The 27,589-nt window shown below is 40.8% G+C and overlaps 1 protein-coding gene and 1 non-coding gene across 4 annotated transcripts in view; both read left to right on the top strand.

Annotated features, from left to right (window-relative positions):
- Lpp (LIM domain containing preferred translocation partner in lipoma) overlaps positions 1–27,589 on the top strand; it is a 606,110-nt gene that overhangs the window by 402,315 nt on the left and 176,206 nt on the right. The gene's annotated exons all lie outside the window — the stretch shown is intronic.
- Positions 25,765–25,845, top strand: Mir28 (microRNA mir-28). The gene has a single exon (NR_105191.1). It is a non-coding gene; the product is annotated as a microRNA mir-28 (primary transcript).

The following is a 27,589-nucleotide window of genomic DNA, read 5'->3' as shown; positions in this document are numbered from 1 at the left end:
ATGCTGCAAGGACACTGTGACATTCTGTCCTTTCTGGTGCCTCTATTGCTGGTCTGCTGAACTAGTGATTGAGGTTACCTATGTTACCCTGAAGACAAAAGAGTTATTTGATAATCCCCTGGAGCCCCATTTTCACATAGCACTTAGGTTTGAAAGTTGCAAGAGGATTTAGTGAAATAATGATGGAGCAATTTGGAGATTTGTATTGTTCTTTCAGGAAATATGAGGTGTTCTTAGTAACCACAGAGCTGGCAGCTACCCTGCATTTCTGCTTTGTGTTTCCAAAAATAATGTAGAGGCTTGATGTTTACCAGCAACAGTATCTCCTGACAGACTGTTTATGATAGAAAATAATATATTGTTATTAGTCATACTTCATTCCATAGCATTGTATTGGTTCTATATGTCATATGTCTCTTTTTCATGGGGCTTCATGATCATGGAGTCCATTTGGAATATGCTATAGGGTGGAGCATATGATCACAGCCAGGAACCGTATAGCCAGAATGCTTTCTAGCAGGACAGCCTTCACACATTGTGACTGCTTTGAACACAGCCCTATGGGCCTTCCCTCCACTTCCCCTATATTCATGCAAATCCCTGTTCCCTCTCACAGCCTGGCAAGACTTCTCACAGAAACTCATTACACAGATCAATGTTTGACTGGTTTATTTCGTTGTCTTTTTATGTTGAGGGTTTTGTTTGTGGTTTGGGTCCTGTGCCACACAAGCACATTCTCCTGTGTCCAGCCACAGGACTGGAAAGCTGGAAGAGTCTTTTCACGCTTACATTGTTCAGTCCCCACACACCCATACCACCACCAGTCTTCATTGCTTCCCAATTATTTCTTCTCTTTTCCTATTATAGGAATAAGGTTATTATGGACTGTTTTTTAAAACATAAAGGGTTGAGGATAATGAAGTGAAAAGACACATCTGATGTCCCGGCATCTGTCTGCATGGTTGGTGTTCCTTTGTTTTGGATTCCCAACATCCTCACCTGCTCATGAAGGATGGTGCACAGTCCCCTGGTCAGGGTTAGCTTTTCTGACCCAGAGTATTTCCCCCAACAGCATATTTATTTGTTTTTCATTTGCATATGAAAAAGAGAGAAGCTGAGACACTTCTCACAGTTCCTTAAGAAACCTTCCAGTCCTGTCCAAATCAGTCATTCACATGCTAATGTATACATGCTTTCAAGTGTGTGGAACGTGTGTGTGTGTGTGTGTGTGTGTGTATGTGTGTGTGTGTGTGTGTGTGTGTGTGTTGTTGTTGTTGTTGTTTTGTTGTTGTTGTTGTCTAATTCTCTTGCTCACAAAACTCCCTTTAAATATTTAGTACTATTCTATAGATGTATGACTGTAGGAATTGTCAAACGGCTAAAGACTGTAGGAATTGTTTAAACAGCTGAAATTAAAGCAAAATAATCATATTCAAAATATCTACAAAATTTTTCTTTCAGTTGTTTCAGTTCACAGAATGTCCTTTCTGACATGAAATGGACTTCTCATGTGTGCATATGTGTACATGTTTTCCATTTACTCACCAAGAACACAACTGTTGGAACCTATGAGAGTGTGTGGTTGTTTTTTTGGTTATCTGCCTGACTTTATTCTAACGTGGCTGTACCACTGTGGGATACCACCTGCCATGGATGACAGTTTCCATTGTCTCTCTGACTCCTATCCTGATGAGCACATCATTTTGACTTGACCAAATATATGTTAATGATACATTGCTGCTGTTCTCAGTCGTGGTTCCCTCGTGGCCAATGACGCTGTTGTTGAGCATCCTTTTTAACACCCCTGGACAACTACATATTCTTCAGTGAACTATCTGCTTACTTCATGGTCACTTCTAAATGCATTTTCTCCTATTGTTCAAATTAACTGGCATATTTTAAATAACAGTTCCTTATTAGATTTATTGTTGCAAGTATTTCATACAAACATAGTGCTTATTGTCCCATTCTCTTGACAAAGCTATGGTTTTGGACAACTCTATTTGCCTCATTGACCCATTCCTCTGCTACAGAGTCTCCTCATACAACTTTAAAAGCTGAAGGCTTGGGCCAGCAAGATATTTCAAATGATAAAACATTTGTTGCACAAGCCTGAATTAAACTCCCAATTCCTGGATCCCATGGGAAGGTGGAGTTAGAGAACCAATCCACAAGGTTGTCTTCTCACCTCCACACTCAAGCTGTGTCGTGTGTACCTGGACACCTCTCACACAAATACAATAGTAGTATTTTCTAAAGTTGAGAGCAACTATTCTTGTTTGCAGGAGAGCATCCCATTCCTTTTCCAGGGGCTGGAGTGATAACTCAGTGGTTAGGGGCCCTTGCTACTCTTGGAGACAACCTAGATTTTGCTCTCAGCACCCACATTGTGGCTTTCAGCCATCCATAATTCTAGTTCCAAGGGAATTCAAGCCCTACAGGACCAGACTCTTATGAAGTGTGCTTACTCAACCAAAACACTCACTCATGCGCATAAATAAACATAACTAAAACTTTTAAAACTCGCTAACATTATTTATCCTGAAGTGACCCGACACTGGTGAGCTTCTTATCTTTACTTTAATGGGTTCAGTCTACACACACTGCAGTTTTTTTGGTTTCAGTTCTTTCAGAGCATGCACTTGGAGCCTTGCCCTGTTGGGGAGGCCACATGAATGACGGTGGTATGATTAATTAGTATTTGTTTCAGACATGTTTGTTTTCATTCTTCTCTGCTGCTCCTTTGAAAAATATCCTGCCTAATGAGATAACAAATAGAAGAAATTACTTTGAAAACTGCGCTTAACTATTTACATGTAAAGGTTAATACTATTGTAGTTGTTAATAACCACAAATATCTTATTATGAGCCTAAGTTTAATTGCATAAAGAGCACAAAATTTAAAGCTATTTAGGGATGTGTGAATCAGCATATTGCCTATATATGATTTATCTTCCTGCAATACACACTGTACTGACTGTCTCAAAGGCATGTGACTTCAAGAAATCTTTAAATATGTAAATAGTATTACAAGCCTCTGATGAATTGCAGATGAAATGTATTATTCTGATGTCTGAGTGATGCAACAAAAAGCTCCAATTCCCTGCTGGATTATTCCTGTCACATTTTACATTAATAAACATCAGTCAGCCTGCAAGAATGGTGTGTTACATGAATTTAATGAACTTCTGTACTGAATGGAATGCATCTAATTGACAAAGTGTCATCAAACAGAGGAGATGAGAGTACACATCTCCTAAAAACACAAAGGAAGTGACAAACAAGATAGCAGAAAAAGAAAAAAGAAAAAAAAGACAAGGTCCCATAGCTCACTGTACATGGCGGGGTTTTAGTACACAAGGAAATCACAAAAATGTCTCTATGTGGATGCCAGTGGTAGGCTCTTGCCAGGAGTCTTAGGTCTGAGTGACAGCTCTAAACTGTGGCCTTTCCTTTCATTGTAGATACGAACTCAAGACCAAACGGAAGGATGTGTCTTGTGAAAAATAATCCACAGTGAAGGTTGCAAGCATTTAGGGAAATGGCATATTTTACAGGCAGCTTTATTTTTGGCCTTTAAAAATCTTCTTGTATCCAATCAACTAAAGATAAACTCTTTTAAATGAGTTCCACTACCAGATTGTCTACCTCCCTTTTCTTTGGTCCTTGACACGCAGCATGACTTCCTACATTTGGTATGTATACACATACACAATTCATAGATTTTTTAGGAAGCACGGCGAACTCCATTTTCTGATACAGTAAGAAAAATAGCAAGTGGGAACTTGCAAAATATTGCCATTCATGTTGCTGTCAGGATATTTTCAAGACCACAATTGGGGGATATTGATTGTATAAGGAAACTGATAAAGCATTTGGCTAATTAGACCGTGGAATACATACTGAATTGTTACTAGGCCTGTATGCTGGGATGACAGGACAAAGCCAAAGGGGTGGTGGGCTCAGTTTGGTGTTAAGTGTTACTCATCTGTGAGCCTTTTCAGACCCTAGAGTATGATGATTGCTCCCTCTTGTCTTATGATTAACATAATGTGAATGGAAATCTTCTCCTTCATATTAATATGGTTGCATGTGTAAGCACCCCTTTTTATGATGGGACTCTGTGAGGTGTGGTTATTGCAGCCTTACTTTGTTTGGCATGCTGCTAAATGCGTTAAAACCTAGGTGGCCCGTGACCTTTAGAGAATGAAAAAACAGTCACATGTCCATTTTACCTGTCTTTTGTTGTTGTTGTTTCTTGGTTTTTTGTTTGATGAAGATAGTGTTGAACACATCTACATTTATTGAAACAACTGTAAATTTAAAAGTCTTATGGATTAACTCAGTGGTCTGATTTTTTTTTAAAGAAAACTAATAGTTATATTTATCATTTTACTGAATGTTGTCATTAGTCCTTAGACAGGGGGAAGAGAAAGGAGACAGTAAGGAAGGATGGGGGAAGTATGAGGAAGCATTGAGTCGTTGATTCAGTCTCTAGCTATGTGGAGCAATAAAAATGTTGAAACATTTCCGAGGCTGCCAGGATCTTGCTTTGGATTATGTACAAGTGATCTTTGTGTCAAAAGATTGCTTCTGGTCATTGGGTATAGAAATATTAACAGAGTTCAAAATAGAGAAAGCTGGTCAGTAAGTTTGATCTAGTCTGCTACTTTACAAGGTATGCTAAAACTACATACTTGGCCATCTCAAGCTAGAGTTCCTCACAGAGAGGATGCCCCATGCAGGTAGAGACTCATGCCTGGCTTCCACCTCTCCTTGCCAGTGCACCCCTAGCCTCCAATGCTTTAAGCTCAGGGAAGGAAAGGAGCCCTCAGTCCTACAGTCTTCTGGGAACCTGTGTGTACCTTTGTAGTAAACTGAGATGGATTGTAGGTGGGTCTTAGGTGCTACGTTTTTGGTGGCTTTTTGTCTGTTTTGAGTCAGTGGGCAGTTGCTTCATGTGTATTCTATGACCTTCTTCATTACTTTCATTTTATGTTGGAGTTGAGTGTCAGTGATTATTGTAATTTGTACAAGCCCTTTTCTGTGTCATAAAGGCCACAGACATTTAGTATTTCATGGTCCCCAAAACAGTGTAAAATTTCCAGACAATCTAAAAAGTGGGGTTTTAGCATATTAGATCAGATGAGTTCTGATAAATCACTCAATTCTATTGTTTTCCTGCAACCTTTGCTTTATTAGAAAATAATGGGTTTCTTGCTAAACATTAGCATCCTTTTGTTACTAAGTATATTTAAGAAGTCTTGAGTCCAATTTAACTTAATAACATGACCTAATTTTTTTAAGAAGTGGAAAATTATGAACTTTGCATTTTAGGGAAATTTTGCATGTAGAGCATAATTACATCATCTCCTGTAAATTCATTGGCAGGCCCTGTCCCAACTTAACAAAAATTAATGTTTTAGCAGAAATTCAGTCATTTGCATTTATCTTCCTCAAGAGTTCTTTATCATTTTATTCATCCATCTAGTCATTCTATCCCAAAATGCCAAACAGCCAGCCTCTATCAAGTATAAAGCCAATTCATTCATAACTATATAAGTGTGAGTGTGCTGGCTGAAGAAGCTTATAAATTTATCATAATGTTAGTAATTGTTAATATCCCTGTAATATCTTCTAATTTACTAAACAAATAGATTGTCTCTATCCCCTACTCTAAAGATTTAAGACCAAATTCTTACTTCTCTAACCTGACTATTTCACTCAGTTCAGTCACTGGTTGACTATTTTATTACATTGCCCCTTTCCTTTCAGGAGGGATTTTTTTTTTTCTTCCCTGATAGAGGTAAAAATCTTTTTTTTTTTATTAGTTCAAATTAGAAACAAGCCTGCTTCACATGTCAATCCTTTCTCCCTATCCCTCCTCCTCCCCCCCCCCCACTAACCCCCTCCCCCATTTCCCTCCCTCTGCTCCCCAGGGAGGGTAAGGCCCTCCATGGGGGATCCCCAATGTCTGTCATGTCAGTAGGAGGGAATCTTAAAGATCCAGAAAGTCTTACAGGACTTTGTTCATGATCGAATAAGGTGACATATCCCTCTGGACTTATAAGGTGCATTACAGCAGCATGGGTTAGTGGAGAATCCACTTGACATCACTGTTCTCTGGCTATGCAAGCTAAGCTAAGACACTGAATTCAAATCACAGTATTCCACACAGAATCAGAATGTAGAAAATAAATTAGTAAAAAGAAGTTTAAAAAAAAACCAAAAAACAGTGTTAACTTATTTGAGAAGTAAAGGGTGTTGCACAGGACGCTTTAGCATAGTGGCTTCTAAGCAACAAGGTGGGAAGGGTTGTGCTCAAATGGGCCTGTCATTAGGCACCAGTTGTTCTGCATATATTTTTGAGAGCCCCCCCCCCATGAACCAGTCTCTCCTCTAGAACCTGAGACCAAGGATTGAACAGTATAATAAATGTCCCTGCTCTCTGGATACTCAAGTGCTAATTGCACTATAGTGCCTGATATTAAAATGACATCTCCAAATGTGTCCAGTCCTCGTCTAACCCATCCCTCCATATTACAGAAGCCTTGTCTAAGTAGAAGCCATAAGAGTTATACCCCTTAGGTGTGGGTGTGTACACAGTGAAAGCATCCACACAAGTTGCCATCCCTTAAGCTTCCTTAATATTTCTGGGAAATTAATGTATATAGTGGCATCTTGCTTTGCCAGGAAACTTGTGGTGGGGTGTGGCTTCAGGTGTTCAGACATGGCCCCTTATAAGGTAGCAGAGGGGCTAGCTCACTCTTGGGTTTCGATGAGAGCATTGGAAGGGCAGAGACTGGGTCTTCTGGAGCAGGAATACTGCGGCATCTATTTACTATTATTTGTGTAAGTGCTTCCCTAACAATACTTATCATTTATCTTGGGTCTGGTGTACTCATTTAAACCCCACCTTCAAATGTACATGTTCATGTGAATGAACACAGAAAATTTTGCAGTGGTTATACAGCATTTACTTAAAGTCCAAAGTGTTCATCAAAATCAGAATTAAAAACTAAGCCCCCTCCATCTACATCAGCAAGCAGTGTGTGCTCTGGCATAAGAGGGAAAGGATGTAAATCCTGAAGTAACGCTTTAATAAATGTTTGCATGAACCCTTTCTTACACCTGCCGTGCCAACAATTCTAGTAGTTATTAGGAGGCATGTCTTCCAGATGTGGACCCAGTGACTCAAAGACTTAATGGAGCCAGTGAGCAGAACAGCTATGATTAGCAGCAGGAGTCTCACCCTCTCCACCTCCCACTTCTGGATTTTTAACTGCCAGCACACATACCATTTCTGACCTATTGACAGAGACTGAAGGAGTCCACTGTGCTAGCGAGAGATGCTTTGCCAGCTATTGTCTCCTCTCTTTGTTACTGGCCATGTAAAATCCGTGCACGACTCGGAAAAGAGGATCTTCAAAATTGGTACAGTTCCTGTTCCAAAGAAAAGAGAGACTTGTCTTGATGAAGTCTTGACGGCAGCAAATTGAGACGAACTGAAAGCAAAACAGCCTACTCAAGGTTAGACAGTGACTGGAGTCATTTCATGCACTTAAACAATATTTAGGATGACCCTATGTAAACTCATATTATCACTTAAAGCCGGTGTAAAAATATACCCCATCTGCTGTGCTAGGCCTGCTGTTGCTTGCCACATTTCTCTGACAAGCTGTTACCTCAGTATAGAGAGAGAGAGTATACATTTTGGAATCCGGAATTTGAGTTTGAAAAAAAAAATGGTATCTGGTACATATGGACTAGATTCTGTTCTTCCAAATGTGGATTTGTAACCTCATTTATTCTTGAAGATGATGTATTAAATTAGGGCTCTTTTCTTTCTTTTATTTTTCCCCCCAATTTCCTGGGTTGTTGGGTTTGATGTTTTATTTGAATTCTTTTTCTTTTCCCTTTACTCTGAAGACTGGAAGTCTCGTGGTTTTATGCCTGTGACATGAACATTGCGCTATAAGAGATTGTTTACTTTATTTCTATAACATGACATGCAGAATTGGTGTTGGGAGTTGTGCAGAACAAATAGCATAGCTGAGTTCCAAGCTGAGTTCCCCATGTAGTGTGGTGTCCTTAAATTTTCAGGTATTAAAGAAAGATTTAGGAAGTATAGTATGTATAATTGCTTCCGAACAAGTGCATTTGGAGCTTAAGGACTCTAATTCCAGGCTTTCTAGTGGCATGGAAGCAGCCAAAAGATAATCTGCTTTCCTAGTGGGTATTTGAGCATAAGAGGCAAGACTGGAGTTTAGATCCTCCCTTGTTCAGCCTTCCCTCTATGTTGTATGATCTGTGAATAGCATATTTAGCAGGGAGTTGCAGTCTGGCACAGCGGGCAGGGCAAGATCACTGAGCAATTTGCTATTGTTTCCAGGGGTCCGTCACTTCTTACTTTCCTGCTGAAATGCTGGAAACAACCAAAAGTAAAACAGAGAAGAAAATAGAAGAGTAGTGCATGGTCCTTCATAGTGTTAGTGCTTCTTCCAGATTTTTCTAGAATTCTTTGGTAAATGTAAAGTAGTAGCCTGCTCAGTCTGAAATTTTAGTTAGTATTGTATCCCACCATTATTAGATGACTACTGTTTTATAAAATTTGTGCAATAAATTCTGCAGAAATTCAAGCATGAGTCCAGCAGAACCTTCAAGTAGCTTGTACAGAGTCTATAGTGCAGTCCAAGGAAAAGCAAACAGCAGTATATGGAATAGCTGTCTTCTGGCTCTGGGCTGCAGCAATAGGATCATGGCACTGAGACTTTGCACATTCATGTCCATTCTGAGACTGAGAGCGAATCTCATTGACTCAGAGCAGGCAGAATGAAAAGTAGAGGTAAAGACAGAAGCCATGTTTTAAGTCTTCTAGGGTCAAAACGCCTCTTCTCAGACAGAGAAGATCAAATTCCGCATAGGGAAGGTTGCAGCTATGGTCTCAAGAATCTTCAAGCATTATTTAAGAAAATATTCCAGTTAAAGCCTAGGTCATGTATTTCTCCAGAAAGAGACATTTTATGCTCTTTTGCTTTCATATCACTGTTGCCCAAGGCTACTTGAGGCTGGTATTTGGGGTCTGAACCAATTCCAGATAAGGTCCTTTTTGAGCCAGGATCTCATGTTGACTACACTTGCCTCTGCATTGGCACACCCGCTGCTTCCTCCTGCCCTTTGTAATTTCACTACTGGATTTAACACGTGTGGTCAGGGCTACAGCTTTCAACCACAAGCATATGTGAAGATTTCACTTACTTTTAAATGTAGTTTACCAACCTAGATAACTAGGAATTTGGCGTACCAATATGTAGTTGAGACTATAAACTGCCTCATCTCCTGACAACAGCTTTTTGTCCTGGTCAGTGCCCTTATTTACACAGTCCCCATTGTTATCAGAAGTCTCTTATTTTCTTCCATTGCCTTTTTGGCCTTGGCTGTTATTGCCACCTCTTGGCAGTTGTGGGTTTCAAACCTAATGGGTCCATTGCAATTCCTCGCACATATTCAACATAAATTATGTTTTTTCCACATTGTTACTTATGCGATTTAGCTCTTTCTGGATTGTTTCCTCTATGCCTTAAGTCATTCCAGTTTTTCAGTGTTGGGTCAAGGTGCCACACAACCAAAGCAAGACTTGTGCCTTCTTCTTGGCACTACTGAGTTTTGCTTTGACCTCTGATCATATCTCAGCACTGTACATTGATAGCTTGGAAAGGCCATATTTACCTAGAAATTATCTCTTTTGCTTAATAAGTCTATAAGGAACAAGTTATTTTATCTTAATGTTTCTTATCCCTTAATAAGTTCCTGAGTATCTTGGCAATCACACTGAAATCTGTTAAAAAAGAAAAAAAGTTTACAATAAAAGAGTTGAGTATTGTCAGTGTTTCCTTCAATTTATAAGGTTTCAATATTTATTGACATTTTTATTATTTCATTTGTTTTGAGATTATAAGGTAATTATATCATTTCTCCCTTTCCTTTCCTCCCTCCAAATGCAGTCATACTGTCTATGAAAAACATAAATGCAATAAATTAATGCCTTCTGATCCTGCAACAGGAAATTTATATCTTGACATGATAAAGGAGCAACTTTTATTAATTTTAGAATCTGTCCCATTGCCCTACTTGCTTATAAAGTCATAGATACTGAGACATACATATTCTTTGGGGAAAGCCAACTTCTCGTCTACCCATTTCTCTTATTGTATTTTGAAATGTGACTGTTGTATAGTCATTGATTCATGTTACACGGATAGCCACAGGTCTTTTTTGATATATTGATGAGGTAGGCCCTACTGTTCGTGGAGGTATAGTAAGCCTCAAACCCGAATTGGCTGTAATACTTGGGGGGTAGCATTTGAACATAACACAGACTTACCATCTAATAGCAAATGACAGCTCTGAATGTTATACTGTTTTGCGTTGTTTACTGCATCTACTTAAGAAATAAATCTTCTTCAATGATCTTATTTAACACTGCCACAAGGGACTGAGAAGATATTCTTTACCAGTTGTTCAAATACATGTACTTGAAAAGCCTCTGTGAATCTTCATCTTTGCATTTTAAATGTTTTGCTGCTCATACTTTAGGTGTCAAGGGACTGAACCAGTCTGAACTATCTGTACAGAGATTTCACTAGGGACTGGGAGGAGTGGAAATGAGGACGCTATTTGCATTCCTGGAAGGCAGAATGCAGGTTTATAATCTTTCACGGTGCTAATAAGAGGCAGTTTTCCCAGTGCTATTCGTTGTATTACTTTCTCTAATTTTTCCATTGTTATTGATGTTATTACTTAAAATAACCAGATGGTGCATATAGAGAGAAACTGTAACCATGTCAATATCTACACTTACTCCTCAAGACTCAGCCTCCTGGGTTTGGTACATTGTCTTCTAGGCTCTAGGTTGATTTTAAGTATGCAATGATTTTACTAGTTTTCAAATTCTTGCTGCTGTTACCAGTTGACAGGATGTGGAATTAAAGAACCCAGGTAACGGTGCTTTTTATCTTTGGTCCTAGCGTGTGGAGGGAGCAGGGGGGGGGATTTTTATCTGAACCAGTTGCTCTTACTGGCAGCTCTCTCCAGCTCCCTGTCCCAGGCAGAGATGACCCCTACAGGCAGCAGCAGGTTATCTGTGCCTCTCACTGCCTCTGGGGAACACAGGGCTCTTGGATTGCTTCCTCTTTCCCGAAGTTTGTTCTCTGGAACTGTTGCTAAAAGAAAGAGTTTTCTTTTCTAGAGATCTGCATCTGGAAAGAATGGAGCCGTAGCAACTAAGTTACCATGATAGGAGTTGCTGCTTCCTGCTTCCTGATGGGAAATTACATTGTAGCTTCTATACTGTAGATAAAACTAAGTTCACGGGAGACCTGCCCTTTTCTGAACAGAAATGGAGAAGGAATGGATTGGGGTGGGAGAGAGTAGAAAGGAAATGCAGGGAGGGACTGGGAAGAGAGGAGGGAGGGGAAACTGCAGTCAGGATGTAAAATAAGTAATTTTTAAAGAACTAAGTTTATTTATTTAATTAATTGATATTTTGCTTCCCAACCATTCAGTGCTTCATTGCTAAGAATCCCTAATATGTGATATGATTGATACGACATGATATGGATACATATGGTAAAGGAAGTAACTTATTAATCACTTACCTATGAATGACGAACATGTTAACGAACTATCATGGGTTTTTGGTTTGTTTTTGTATTTGTTTTTCCAAATGGAAGGGTGCCAGGAGAAGTGCAGTATGGTCTGGGAAAATTCTGAAGCGTTTGTCTTTGTTTTATAACTGCAAGGCCCTATGTACCTTCAGTGGGTTACATAATCTTGTAAATGACTGAGGCTCTATATAATAGTGTGAGAGAAAGGTGAAGTCACTGTCCACCCACTCCAACGTTAGCTAAGCTACTGAATGGTTATAAAACTGCTCACTATTCTGCAGTTTTAATAATTGGCATACAACTTTATATTCCCCCTCTTAAACTTAAAATTAAAAATTAAAAATAATGAGACTTGTATTTACAGTCTTTCTGTGGTTTTGAAAACAATGTGGTGTTGGGGGCCATTTGACAGATTTCCTTGCCAGCTGCTATTTGAAACTGTGGATCGTGCTCCTTCTTTCTCTCTCTGAGTCTGTAGTTCTGCATTCTGTGGCCCGCCGTGGCCTGTTGGCAGAAGAAATAGGATGGTTGCTCTGCTTTGAGGATGAGAAGTGGAAGGCAAGGGTGCCTTTGCTGAAGCAGAAGCTGCCTGGAGCACAACCCATGACTCACATAGAGCACCATGAGCAAAGGCAGGGACTCTCCTTATCCGTTCGTTCATTCATTCATTCATTCATTCATAATCTTGCCCACCCTGAAGACTGAGTCATATTGTCTCACTAGAAGATGGTTAATAAAATGACCCCATGTATATTGTCTCTGTCTGTTGTAGAGAGGAGTATTTCATAGGAATGCCATAACAAACATAGTTGCTTCCCGGAATATATTAAGGTGCCCTTGACTTTCTGAATTTACCTCCAAGCTCATATACCAACTGTACGATCCCATGTGTGAGCAATGATCCTTGCTTAGTGTACCTATACTACCCTCTGGAACACTTAGAGGTGTAATTAGTTTACAAAGTACATCACCGAAAACTTTGTGCCCCCAGTTGTTGCCCAAAGGGTCCCCTGCCCTTGAGGCTCCTAATAATCTTTCCTCCCTTCTCAAACAGTGTTTCCCCACTGCATTTTTGTGGACACTTAAGGTAAGTTTTGGCTAATTATTTTTGCAATTATTGTTGCTATTTGATTTTTGAAGTGTTGGGGATCAAATGCAGGACCATTTACTCTCTGAGCCAAACATTTTACTTCTGAGCTACATCCCCAACCCCACATTCAGCATTTCATGAATAATTTTGGTTCCTTTTATCCTCTCACTTTTTATTCATAGAAAAAAAATGGCCTGGCTTTCCACCCTTGCTGCTTGCCTTGGGTATAGTCATACACTTACATCACTTAACATACCACAGTCTTCAGTATAATTTACTTCAGGAAGCTTTTCATTTCGAAACCTCAGTTGGTTTTGGTAAATGCTGAGGTACCCAAACTCCAGCTGAATTAACTAAATCTTGGGCTATTAGTAAAAATAAGAAGGAAAAGTAACAAAATGAGCTGCTGTTTCACATCTAATGCTGGGTAAGCTTTCTTCCTGTATAAATTCAGATTTATTCACTAAGTGGAGGGCCGTCTCGTTCTGTAATGCCAAATCTGAAACCAGAAATATTCAACACATGTGCCTGTGTGGGTAGCAAAACTAACCTTTGAACTCTGAGCATCATCGATTGCAACGTCTGTGTTCTTTTTCTTCGTGAGAAAGCCAAGCAGTGGGTCTTCCAGAGGCTGCCATGTGTTTATTACTTCAGACTCGTATATGTATGCTGTCTCAGAAATGGCAAGCCTGTGAGTGGAATAGTTACAGAAGGTGCTGACAAATGAGTGTTAGGTGCTCTCTGATGCTAATGGCTAGAGCTGTTATGCTTAGGGTCTTGCAAATGTAATCTGGAAGTATTGTAAAAGAGCGTCTCCTCATCACCCTGAAAGGCTTATATTCTCCTGTGCTTTCTGTTGCTGTGATGAACACCACGATCAAAAGCAACATGGAGAGGAAAAGGTTTATTTATCTTAAAAAATACAGCCCTCCATCAAGGGAAGAAAAGACAGGAGCTAAAACCAGAAGCCTCAGAGGACTGCTGCTATTGGCTTACTCCCAGGCTCACTTTCAGCTACCTTTCTTATGTAGCCTGTGCTCTCCTGCACTACTCTTGGCAATCCTATACCAATTAACAGTCAAGGAAATCCTCTTACACACAGGACAAACAGGTCAGTGTGATGGAGGCATTTCCCTAGCTTAGGGCCCCTCCTCCCATGTATGTCAAGGGTTAGGATCCTAGAAGAGTAAATTGTTTATCATGAAAGAAAAGGAATCACCCTGCTCTTTGTTAGTTTTTTTTTTTTTTAAAAAGAAAAATTGGGAAAAAAGCACTTCAGACAGCAGTACTGTTGTTGGCTGTGGTACAGGGAGCATGCCTTGCTGATGGGGTGGCATGAGTGGACTCGTGTGGACAGGAAGCCTGAATCTAGAGTTTCTGTCAGTCAACTTGCTTTTCTGCTTAAAAAGTAAACATAGAAAAATGAAGCCAGGCAGTGGTGACACACATCTTTAGCCTTTAATCCCAGCACTTGGGAGGCAGAGACAGGTGAATTTCCATGAGTTCAAGGCCAACCTGGTCTACAACGTGAGTTCCAGGAAAGCCAGGACTATTATACAGAGAAACCCTGTCTTGAAACACACACACACACACACACACACACACACACACACACACACACACACACAGAGAGAGAGAGAGAGAGAGAGAGAGAGAGAGAGAGGAGAGAGAGGGGGGAGAGAGAGAGAGGAGAGGAGAGAGAGGAGAGGAGAGAGAGGAGAAAGGAGAGAGAGAGGAGAGAAAGGAAGAAAGGGGAAGGAAAGTGAACCTGGCTGGGGGAGGAGGGGCAGAAGAAGACTTGGTGGGAAGGACTGGAGTTATGTAGACATAGTGTTTACCTATGAAGTTCTCAACAAAATGACTTAAAAAGAAGAAAAGTGAAGCCAGGAGGAGGGGAAAGAGTAAGAAAGACAAACTGACTCGGAATGGCCCCAGGACACTGTGGAAATGCTTTAAGTCTGTGTCCTGTATCCTCTATTCAGAGGTGCTGTGTTAAACTATGTCCAGCTTAGAAGCCAATATACATAAATGTAGTTCTGCTTCCACTACTGGTTTATTGTGCAGCAACATGCCCTTCTCAACTTGTAGGGATTGGACTGGTATTCTAGTTCCTCTATAGCATGTAAGGGTTCTAAGTTCTTTTTAAGCTTTGTCTCTTTGCACTCCATAAGAGTATGGTAGCCAAGAGGCACTGCAACAGGTGTCTTCTTTCTCATCAAGGTGTGGAAGCCTTGCCTTGTTGTATAAACTCCCTAGAATCATATATCTCAGTTCTGAGCCTCAGGTTTTCCTTCTCTGTCATTTTGTGTCCATTGCTACAGTGATCGCTCTATATTAATTGCCATCGGTTTTTGATCATGGAAGAAGAGTGCAAGGAGAAAGGTTTAGTAGCTTCTAGATTGGACTTTGTGTTACAAGGATGAATAGAAAATTGTTTTAAGGGAAAGGCATTAGAAAGGGCGAAAAATAGCCAGGTGTGGTGGCACAAGCCTTTAATACCAGCACTTGAGAGACAGAGGCAGGTAGGTCTCTGTGAGTTTGGAGCTGACATGGTCTATATAGAGAGAGTTTCAGGATAGCTGGAGCTACATAGAGAGACCCTGTCTCAAAACAGCAATAACAAAATATGGAGAATGTGTGGGAGCAAAGGTGGCAGTGGTTACCATATTCTGGTAGAATCCAGCTTTTAAAGATATCTGCTCAAAGACAGAATCCTGTTTTATAATTACTGGCAAGGAACTGCAAATTATTGAAACAGCTACATGTTATTTAGGTACCTCAGGACTCCCAAATGAGAGGAAGGTTATTGCAAACCTCAAGAATATTCTATTTCCTAGTGTTTGCTTCCATTTCTTAGGTAGTTTATGAAGTAGAAGGCACACAGAAATTAGTATTCGAGTTCATCAGGATTGAGTTTTCAAGGTGATTGGGCCAGAAAGGCGTCTTCCACCTCTTAGAAGTCTGGGCAAGATTCTGGGATGATGTATTATGAGACCCAGACATGTTTGGGGAATGGAGGAGTCCCCTGTGCTGTAACAAATTCTAACCACACTGTGAAATGTTCTCTTTCAAACACCTGGAACATGAAGAGCTACTTGAAAGATTGCCTAGCACATCTATTCATACTTTTCATTATAGTTTCACTATAGAATATATATATTTTTCTATATTTCAGATCCAGGATCAACACAGGCCATCTTCTTCCAAGCCTCAATTCCCACCACATGGTTGCCTGGCAATAACAGACTTCTTCCACTTTGAGTGAAGGAAGAATAGGAGGAGGAAGTGACTGAGATGGTTTATGCATTAGTAGAGCAAATGAATTTTCTCTTCCCTCTGGAAATTTAGTGTTTGGTCCAATATATGTGCTTAAGGTTTCTACGCTAGCATTTTCCTAACTATGTCTAAAACATTTTTGAATGGATCACCCAAAGAATGTGGGGAAATCAATTGGGATGTAACAACTAGTAAAATACTGATTATTGCATAGGCCCAGAGTGTGACACATAACGTCTGCCATAGTAATAAGCAGAGAACTTGAGAAAGTCTCAAAGATTGAGCCAAGGGCTCAGCCCAGAAATGCCAGGAAAGAAATGGGATCCCAGTGTCTATGGTTCTAAACTTCATTCTCTTTCCATTGCATATTATACATCTAGTTAGCTGCAGATAGGTTCTACGTACCACTGTGTCCTAACTGTTATGATAGGTATCATGAAGGACATGCCAACCAATAAGACCCGGAATCTCGCCTCATGGGGAAAAAGAGTAAGCTATATCCTTACTCTTATGGGGGGGGGAAGATATTTACAGGAAAACTAGAACAAAATAGAGAGGTTAATTTGTGAGCCTGCTGATGGAGGGATGTAACTTAACTTTTTCTCACAGGAAACATGGGGGCTAGTAATTTCTTGGTTTGGGAGAAAAGAATAGGAAAATGTGTCAAATGTGACTTCTAACATTAACCCAGAATTGTGTGTGTGTGTGTGTGTGTGTGTGTGTGTGTGTGTGTGTGTGTTTGTGTAATTTTGAAAATATTTAGCCACTCTGAGGAGCTGAATTTGCATACGACCGTAAATGTGTTGTATTGTACTCCATATGGTCAGTTTGTACCATGACGCTCAAGCTGTCTCCTCCATCAGACAACAAAATTAATAATAATAGGAACAACTCTGGATGATCCCCTTATGAACTGCATTGCATTCTCAACAGGGACATTCTGGACCTCTGAAACCCTTGCTAACTCAAGGTCATCACCATGACCATCTATTAATATGCTCCGTTGAAATTCATTCTTGTCTCATTTCCCCTCAGGCTGTCAGCTGCCATCTCTGCTGTGACTAAGCGGCCTCTTGCAGTCTTCCCCACCACCTTCAAATGTTTATTGGTTCCAATATCCTCTGGCATGAGAAAGAAATAACAAAATTGGCTTAGACTCTGGTGAATAGGAGCCAGTAAGCATGAAGGGAAGCCTGGCAGAGCATCCTTGGGAGAGGAAGGCTTGCTCTTGACTGTTTTACAAATAGAGCTGCTGAGGCTGTGTCCCTACTGCCTTCTTCTCTGTCTCCTCCCCCTTCTCCATCTTCATTTTCTCTTCCTTCTCTCTCCAGCTCACCAGCTGTCTGTGAATGTGTACTGTAACTGCACACTCTTGCCCTCAATCTGCTCAGCTTGTATTCGTCCATCATAACGATTAGCAGGCCTTCTGAACCAGATTCTTTGATCTTCCCTGTCCTCTGTGACTTGAAGAACAAACACACTGACATGGGGCTGCATACAGCTGTCAGCTTTCAGCCATTCATTTGGACTATCAAGCAAGAGTGCTCACAGTCTTTCTGATGAACGAAAACATCTTTATTTCCAGTTCACACCCTTCATAATAAGAAGGGTATTTGAAGTAAAGCCAAGAAGCATACTTCTTAAACTTCATATTTCAAATGCCTGTAGGAATTGGAGGACATTTCCTTACTTACCCCATCATAGCCCTAATTCTGCTGTAGAAAATGACAGTTATATACCCACAGTCCAGGAAAAAAAAACAAACAGATAATACTTTGGTTACTTTATAGGGATGGCTTCAGTTTTCCCAATATTCCATTTCTATGAAGTAGCTGGAGCAGATACTCAATGGAGGAAAGTCCTTTTTTTCCCCATTTTTACCTCCTTCTGTCTTTGAAAGAATCTCTATTGCTGTTGATAGCCTAACAGAAGCCTCTGTAACAATTACCAGAAACTTCTTTGAAATTGTAGAAAATATCTCCAAAAAACACATATCTTGTTCCATATTAATTAAGGCCAGAACTTGGGGGCTGGAGCATTCTGCATTGGCCAAGACTTCCTGCTGAAGTAAAAAAAAAAGCTGAACTGAGAACACAATGCCATCACTGGTATCTGCATTTCTCGTTGTACAGTAGGAACCACCCAGGGTCTCCATCCTCCTTCCTTCATGGCCAGGGCAGTCTTCCCTGCCCCCATTTCTGCACTTTCTCTTCAGAAGTCTCTTCTCTGTGTTGAAGTATGTCCATGCATTTGGATGTTCTGAGATGGCTTTTGTTGTATTTGTAGTATATCACAGGCAACGGGAATCTATTTAGTGCCTTGACTTTGTGCTGTCTGTAAACCTTCTGAAGGCTGGATCTGCTTCTGATTTATCTGCTTCACTTATGGGTCTGAACTCCAATGCAGTTTTCAAAAAAGTAACTAATATTTATAGAAAGGCAAAAGGGGGAGGGTGGGCTGCTACTAGGAAAAACTTATATTGTAAGCCCTAATGTAACAATATTAATAAACATTGTCACAGGATGTGATGTAGCCCAGGCTGGCCTTGAATTCATAGTTCTTGAACCTCTACCTCTAAAATCCTGAAAAAGAAGCCTTTCCTACTCTGTGGAGCTGCATAGACTCTTTTGACTTCAATGCTCTTTTGTTGTTTACAAAGTTCTTTTATGTGTGTTTCTGTGTCAATCCTGATTCTATGTTCATTAGTGTGTAGTGTATATATGGGTACGTGTCCATTTTGTGTCTTTGTTGAACAAACTCACACATTCATATACAAACTGAGCTCTGTAAGGGAGTTCTGCTCTGGTGGCAACTGCAGCCTCACTTCATGAGAGCACTTGGCAGGAAGGAAAATCTCAGTGAGGATTTATTAGCTGGTCAGTTAGCCACAGTCACCTCAAGTGCCTGAGGTGTCCATATTCTTTCTTCAGGTTGAAATACTGAGTTCTGGGGACCTGCTCAAGGTCATAAAGGTAGATACGGCCAAACAGAAACTTGAATTCCTGCTTTCTATTTCCATATTCTTTCTTTGCCGGCTTCTGGGAATTTTCTGTATTAGTAGCCAAGCATGAAATGTCTCACAAGGAAAAATTGCTTCCAAATTTAAATTCGTGATGCATACACAAGAAATGACTGACTTGTCAATCCAGTGGTAATGCCGTGTATGTGGTTTGGGGGGGGGGCTTTCTTTTCCTTTCTCTTGCCTTATGTCATATGTCAGGGCACATGCATGCACACTGTGCATCCCACACTTCGTAATTTTCCAGGCTCTTGTTAATTCCTACACAGGTCCTCCATGCTCTGACCTTCCAGGTATTTCTCACAGCTTCTGCTAGACCAAGTACCTTCCAAGGGACACACATCACATTTGTTATAGGGATGTCAGCAAGTACAGAGAGCTGAGGAAGAAGGAAAAGCTGTCCCTTCTAGTGTAGAACTAGGGCCAGCCAGGTGCTTGTAGAAGTTTGTAATTCATCCTAACTGGAGCTCATGCTGGCACACAGAGTAAACATCTATACTACTGACTAAGTTGAATCGAATATTCCAGCATGTCAATAATCACAGCGAGATCCCGAATGAATACCATGTTGATTGAAATGGAAGCCACAGTGCACTGGAGAAAGATATGGCATAAACAATGCAGCCAGGAAAGGGCAGCCTGTTAGCCCTGACACCTAGAACATACAAACTCTTAAGTTGATAGTGGCAACAGAAAAGAGGTGTTGGCACCACCACATTCTCTTCTCGATAAACTCTCTTGTTTTCCCTCACTTAAAGCATGGTTGTGAGTGGGCATAAGGTATACCATGCCCTGAGATCATAAAGTAAAACACAAGGGAACTGCAGTAGTGTGTGCATATTCCCATACTCAGACACACACTCATACACATAATCAAAAATCTTACAAAGGAATTCTGGGAGGTAAAAAAGGTGGCCCTGATGGCTCAGCAGTTAAGAGCCCACTGCTCTTGAAGAAGACCTGAGTTTGGTGCTTAGCACCCCGGTCTGTCGGCCCATAACTGCATTTCCCGGGGAAGCTGATGCCTGCTTCTGTATTCGGTGAGCGCCTGCATCATCTCCCTTCTGCTCCCCCTCCCCATTCTCCCCATCTCTCTCTGTCTCTCTGACTCTCATACAGAATTTTAAAACACAAGAAAATGCAAGAGAGAAGAAGCAGCATTAGCTTTTAATGTAAAGTGCATGTGGGTAGGGGTGAGTCACTGGGAAATGTACAAAAGGATCTTAAGTTCTGTAGGATGCTGCAGAGTCTGTGGCAGTGCCAGTGAGTAGCCCAGGAACTCTGTAAAGCCTATTTTTATACTCACTTAGACAGATGGTAATAAGGTAATGGGATGTCTAGTCTATGCAAATTCACAAGTCTGGTTCTGCATTTGACCATGAGTCAGGCCTTGGACGTGGTTTCTCCATGTAGACTTCTTTCCCTTTTTCTTTCTCATAAATGCCCCAAGAAGACTCACTGGAAGTTGTGTGTGCTTCTTTCCCTGGAATGATCATTTGAGGAAATGCTTGTTCTCTGGGGCTTACTGGTCTCTCTGCCACGAAACGTGCCCCTACTCTGATGTCACCTCCTGTACATGGTTTGCAAGGATGAATTGCTGGAGCTTCCCACCAATCCATGCTTCAATTTCCAGTCCCAAAGTCTGGCTGCCAGTTCCATATTTGGTTAAGATCCTGCGTCTGCCTGGTTTCCTAGGGAAACCGTTTATACAGGCTGCTGTGTCCATCTGCCTCGCCTGCCTGGGTTTTTGACTATATACCATGATTATTTCCTAATCAGGAAAAGAAGCACAGGGCTGCAAATGCAACCCTTGAAACGTGTTGAAAGTAAGTTTATGAAGATGAGCGAGCAGTTTCAGAGCCATGCATGAGAGTCTGGAACACGTCACATGTATGTGTGAATCTACTTGTCTATACGTTTATAGCCATGGGATAAAGCTAATGTAAGTTCATAGTTGGGATGTGTGTCAAGAAATCTGAATCTATACATCCAGAGGCATTACATTTATAGTGTAAACATGGACCTAGAAACCTTCCAGAGCAGCATTCCCAATCAGCTGTAACATTGCTGAAGGGACCTTGGCTTGGAGTTGTGAACCTACGGTGACTCATTTAACTTCAGACTGGATCTTCTCATCTACGAGAAGTCCATCCTCCCATTGCCTCAGGAATTTTGGTCCATTGTACTGAATTGTCTGTGACCAAACTGACATATTAGGTAATTATACATTTCATTTTCTAGCTTTTATAATCCCTGGTATATAGGTACTGAACCATCAGAGTTGCAGTGTGGGACATAGTGATGGATGTCTGTAATTCCAGACAGAAGATTCGAGAGGCAAAGACAAGCCTGAGCTACAAAACAAGACCACATACCCAAAAGCCAACAGTGTAGAGTAACCTAACCAATGTCCTATGCTGGTTTGATTTTTATATCAATGAACTATGTCCTCCCAGATAAATGTAGTTTTCAAATTCTTGAAAGATTGACATTGACTCCTTAATTTCACACTTAATATGGACAGCAGGTTAAAAAAAAAAAACTAATCTGTCTGGCTTATAAAATGTTGGTTCCTAGTTACTGAATTCACACTTGAACATTTTTGGAGGTCAAAGACTAGCAGAGAAGGAAAAGGAAGCATAGATTTTAACATAATGAACACACCAACCTTGCTAAGCTGACCGATACAGTGATAATAAGATTCTGTAATCCAGACATGGTTGCTGTTCCAGATGGATCTCTCACTGGAAGCTCATGAATAAAGAATGTTTAGAGGAAGAGAGAGCCTAGGTCTTATGTCAGTATATTGTCACATCCCTAGTGTTAGAGGTGGCGTCTTCAGCAAATAGAATCTGGTATTTCATTTAATTACTTTTCAAAATGCCATTACCAGAATTTCTTATGTAAATACATATTTTATTCCCCGAGGCATGTTAATATGAAATCAAAATTATATAACACTGAAAGCAAAACACAATTTCCCTTTCTCTTTACTAGTTGTCTTTAGTGTGCTGTTGGGAACATGCTATAGGATAATGAAGATGCTCAAACTTAGCTAAAGACTCCTTTTCAGGAATTCATCCTGCAGAATCATAGGAGTGCCATCATGCTGGTCATTAGCCAGCTCACAAAATGCAGCTCAACAGACTCTGGTTAGCAGAGGTCCTGGGCCTCCGTTGTAAGAAATGCAGGTACCCTTAGCAAAATAATCCTTCAAGTGCCTGCATAGTGTGCTAAAGGCACAGAACTGACTTATGGGCTAGTCAGTGATTGGTGCCTCAGAGATATACTTATTTCTTATTAGGTGTTTGCATGTGTCAAACACTGTTCATCTGTCTTATTACACACATCATCCCTAGAACAACCTTTGCATGTGTGACTGCTATAATTATCTCCATTTTTAGAGGAAGCTGAACCATAGAGTAGGTGAGTTATTTGTCCAAGGATATACAGTCAATAATAGTTGCCCAGAGAGTGAGTTCTGGGCTATGCCCTCTTATTCTACTCTCTGAAATCAAGATAAAAAAAATAAAACCTATATTGAGTTTGGTGGGTTAAGAGAGAAAACTTTCATAATAGAACCTGAAGACTAATGGACTAACCCTGCTGGGGGCAGATTTGGAATGCTGGCTCTTGGTATACATAATAATAGCTGTTATATGAGCAATGGGTGGCCTTGCGGTCAAAAATGTTCTCTGTGATGGTGTTGAGAGCATGAAGTGAGCTGGTGTGAAACAGGAAGGGTAGCTTATAAAGGAGATGGAAACAAAGCTTAGAGGTGGGGTGTGCGAGCATTTGAGAGTCAGGCCAACAAAGCCTCCATTCACTTCACCTTGTGCATCTCAGTGGCACCACTAGGCCATCAGCATAGCAGAAAGATTACGTCTTCTGTCCACAACAGAACTCGATTTGAGGTCAGAAAACAAGTGCTTAAAGATGCTGTCCCAACACATGGAGAAGGGCCTAGGCCTGGCCCAGGATAATGTGGTAGACTTTGGGGAACCCCTTTTGAGGGCCTTACCCTTCCTGGGGAGGGGGGGATGGCTAGGGGCAGATGGGATGTTGGGGGCAGGGGAGGAAGAGGGAGAAGGGATTGACATGTGAAGCAAGCTTGTTCCTAATTTGAACTAATAAAATAAAATAAAAATAAAAATAAAAGATGCTGTCCCAAGAGAACGCCCAGTGTGCAAACTCAAGTAAGCTAGACCATTTCTCCACCAGTCAGCTCTCTGCTTTAGCCTTGTATGCTTAAGTAGGCAGTGGCCTTAGGTGGCCTACATCCTCCATCCCCTCATAGGAACCTTTCTTGGCTTCTCTGTGAATAATTTCTGGCTTATCACTTCCTATAACCTTAAGTCTGTGCACCACTCTCTATGTGGTGATGATTTTAACATAGTTAGAGCAGTATGCCATACTCTGCTATGCCTAGGACTGGGTCAGATAGCCTTGAGCCTAAATGTTATCATAGCCAATCTCCTAGTCCATACTATGGGGACATAAACTGTATTTTTCCTCACAGGAAGTTTTTTGATTATTAAGTAAAATAATCTACTTAAAATATTTGCCCCTGTGGCCTGTAAAGAAGTGCCAATAAATATAGCCTTTATGATTATGGTTAATAGCATGAAGTGCTAATGATGAATCTTAACAAGGAACCTCTTATACTTCCTGTGCCTGGATTTCTATAGCTACCAGTGTCTACCAATGACAACAATAGAAGGCACAGAAAATTTTAGGCTCCCTTAAGGTGGAACACTGATTTATCACTATGCCTTATTTTGCAGGATAATATATGAAAGATATTTCTGGGAAGGAAGGTAATAAATACCATAGAGTATTCTGATACAGCCAATACAATATCCCCTCAGCCTAGTATGCCCAGGACTGGGGTTAGATAGCCTTGAACCAAAATGTCATTCATGACCTATGTAATGCTCAATTTCTTCATTGAACTCTCATGGGTGATATCCATGAAAATGGCAATCCATAATGAAAGGAAAGTTGATATAGCTCATGCCTTCTGGCATTTAAGTAGCAGCTGTCCTTGTCCCTAGTTACCCTTCAGAACTACCTAGGAAGCCTTGTAATACTGTTAATTTCTTGGGCTGCACCTAGAGACCGAGATAATTATCTTTGGAGAAGTGTTGCTGTGACTTCAGCCCCAAGTGATTCTGATGGGCAGGTAGCATATAGAAAAAACTTGCGGAGTAGGTTGATAAGGCTGGAGAGCGTGGGAAAGTGGTTATGGTGCACAGTCTTCATGTAGCAAGGACTGAAAGAAGGTGTAACTAGTTAAGTCTTGGCCTCTGTTGGGTTTCTTATCTATGTGGTATTTGCAGGAAGTTTGAAACAAAACAAAGGAAGGGGGAACCACAACCTCAAGGATGTGAAAGTTGCCTTATTCAAGCAGGTATTAGGCATCAAGACTTAAGCTAAGGGGGAAAACCAAAGGAAGCTGGCTTATGTGTGGTTAGGAGAAACACGGGTGCTGATTGACGAAACACAGCCTCCATGTCAGGCTCTCCAAAAAGCCCTCTCTTAGTTTTGTTTGTCTTTAATTGTATGACACACAACTGCTGAACCCACCGGGCCATGGGATAATTCCAAAGCCAGGGTCATACAGATAGCCCTAGTTCATCAGTGTGTCACCAAACAAAACAAGTAGACATACTGAGTTATGCTTCCCCTGTCTCCCTGTGCTTCCTGATAATTTCTAGTTTTCTAAGCTAGGGGAATGAATATTCTAGTTCCAGTCTACCTTGTCCATTTTGTAGATGAGTGAATCATAATGACAAGTACTCATCCCAGTGGAAACAATCTCCTGACTGTCTACAGCACCATAGCCTAAGGATGAGTTCAGAGATATAAGGAACAACTTTGGAATGTCCTCAGCTTTCTTACTGACCCTGTGAGTTTTCCAACAAAGCTTAGAATGACCCCATACCATCCCGGTTAACTTTTTTTGTTTTTGTTTTTATCTTCAAGAATAATTGATATGTCTCCTTCTCCTTTTTGTTGACAAAGCTCCTACCTTAACTGCCCCTGACACCACTGTAAAGGACCCATGACCTTGCTGAGAACTGCTGCATGCCAAAGAAGACTTAATTTCCTCTAAGTACTTGAGAGGAGAAAAACAATAATCTATATGATGGGCTTTTGGCTGAAACCCATATCCTCTAGAAGGTAGAATTTGGCATAACTCATACGCCAAAGAAAAATGTTTTGTTCTGATGTCATCTGCCTAATTAATGTAAAAGAGGATTGAATTTTTTTTCCTGTGCAATGTCATTTAGCCTTCGAGATTTTAGAGTTAAGTGGCCCAAATCAATCATTGTCTTCTTTGAGGCCTGACAGATGCCCTCAGCTGGATTGACCTGCCCCTGGCATTTATAAGGTCTTGTGTTCATGACTCAGATACACAGCGCAGGTGTGTCCTTTCTTACATTTGCTTGTCCATGCCATCATCTGTTGAGAAGCACCTATGTGCCATGATAAGGAGAAGGGGGATAGTATGCACAGCATGTGGAAAAGGGGACCGTGGAGGCCGGGTTGTCATGCACTTACCAAGTACTAGTCAGTGGGTTGTTAGAGGGGAGGAAGCTTGAGAAGATAAATTGTTCCTATGGCTCCTCTCTTCAGTAAGAACATATTGGAAGCCTGTTTTCATGGCAGACATCATGCTTAGTGAAGAGATCAGGAAGAATCAAGATGGTCCCTACCCTCAAGGAGCTCACAGTCTATTGAGTTGCCTTTCTGATTCTCCCACTAGATTGTGAGCTCCTGGAGGGCAGGCACTTGTATTCATCTGAAAAGGCATGTGCCATTGAGAATTTAGCTTGAATTTGCAATCCTTGCTCTGTTGCTTTTATTGGAATTGTTCCAGCCATGTGATCTCTTTTGGGGAATGCAATGTAGAAATACTGAATGAGAAAAGCAAGAGACGGGTTGACAAAGTTTTCTGCCTCTTACTGTTGGTGCTCAGTGATCTGCTACTACCTGGCTCATCCCTTGGTGCCTTAGGGTTGGGAGGAGTTACAACTGAGATCTCTCTGACACCTAGTTTTGGTTGGCAACAGATCCATTCTCTGCTTGGTCAACTCATATGCTCTAAGCGGTAAGCTAACAGTCAGGGCCAGGATTGGACTCTGGGCTCTCTGCTCTGGGCTCTAGGTTCTGAATCCCAGGCATGCACCTTGTAAAAGTCAGACACAAAGTCAACAGAAAATGATGAAATTCACTCTCTGGCCAAAATGCTATTATTTCACCAAGGACAACCAAGTTTCTTGGCACAGGAAGTTGATTTGATTGTGCTTATGCAATCAGTTGTATTTGCAAGTGACAGAGTCATTCTCACAAGTGTCTTAAAGGGGAGGTGTTGGCTACCTCTAGTCTGTGCCCCAAATTTTATTTTACAGAGCATTTTTACAATTCATTACTCACTCAATTCCAAATAAAGTCTCTGAAGTCTCTGTGGTAGGAGTTGTCACCCTTCATAATAGTCACTAGAACATGAGGCATGACTAAGGCCCAGAGAAGTTGATGATTAGCCTGAAGTTCTATAACTCATTGTGCTTCTACCTGTTCATGGATGCTCTGCTAATGGCTCAGAGAAACTGAAAGAAAGAGTACTACTAGTTTTTATCTGGCTAACACATTGGGAGCCCTGAGCTTCTATTTTGACTTATTGTTTAGAAAAGGCAGAACAGGTTGTTAAAGATTGCTTCTTCAGCTTATGAAATACTGTTGTCTATTCCTGTAACTGTGGTAAGGTAAACCTTGTCTATCATGAGCATTGTCTTCCATTCAGAGACTTGTCAATATTTCTGTTTAACAAGCTCTCAAGTAGTTACATAGTGCTCCCAGTGGCCAGTCATGTACAACCCTACTGTCTCCAAAACAGAACCAGAATAGTCCAGAATAGGATGGTGAAGTGTGGGGAGGTTAGAATGTTCCAGATTGGCAGCTTCACTTCCCACTTTCTGAGTGGAGATCTTAATCTCAAGACCTGATCTCCCTGCTGTCTGCTGTTTGTGAGTTAGAGCCTGGTAAAACAGAGTCTTAAGTTTGCCATAGTACCATGAAGTATCTGTTCATATGAAAAATAAATCACCCGTTATTCAAAGGATCTGCTCCATTTGTTTAAAGAAATTTATTAGCAGGGCTTACCTCTAATTTCTCAAAAAAAAATCTATTCAGTGTTTCTTCTATCTACAAATTGAAATAGAGAAGTTGGCCTAATTCTTCGTTCCCTTCTATCACAAGTAATAACACATTCTAAAGGATGATAAATAGCTTGTCGGAAGTGTAGATGGGTTCTATAAATATGTACCCAAATCTCAATAGTCGAAATCACGTACAGGAGAGGACTGCTCTGTGACCTTGCTTGCTGTATCTCCCGCACCCTCCAGACCTACTTTGCTTGTTAAGAACATGAAGGCCAGAGCCAGACAGACCTCAATGAGAGTCTTGTTCTTCCTGCATGACTAGTTAGACTTCAGCTAGCTGCTTGAGTGCCTCGGCCTCTGTTTCTTCATTTCA

The sequence above is a fragment of the Cricetulus griseus genome, chromosome 4, assembly GCF_003668045.3.
Source record: "Cricetulus griseus strain 17A/GY chromosome 4, alternate assembly CriGri-PICRH-1.0, whole genome shotgun sequence".
NCBI classification, from domain to species: domain Eukaryota; kingdom Metazoa; phylum Chordata; class Mammalia; order Rodentia; family Cricetidae; genus Cricetulus; species Cricetulus griseus.
This window is presented reverse-complemented; position numbering and strand designations above follow the sequence as displayed.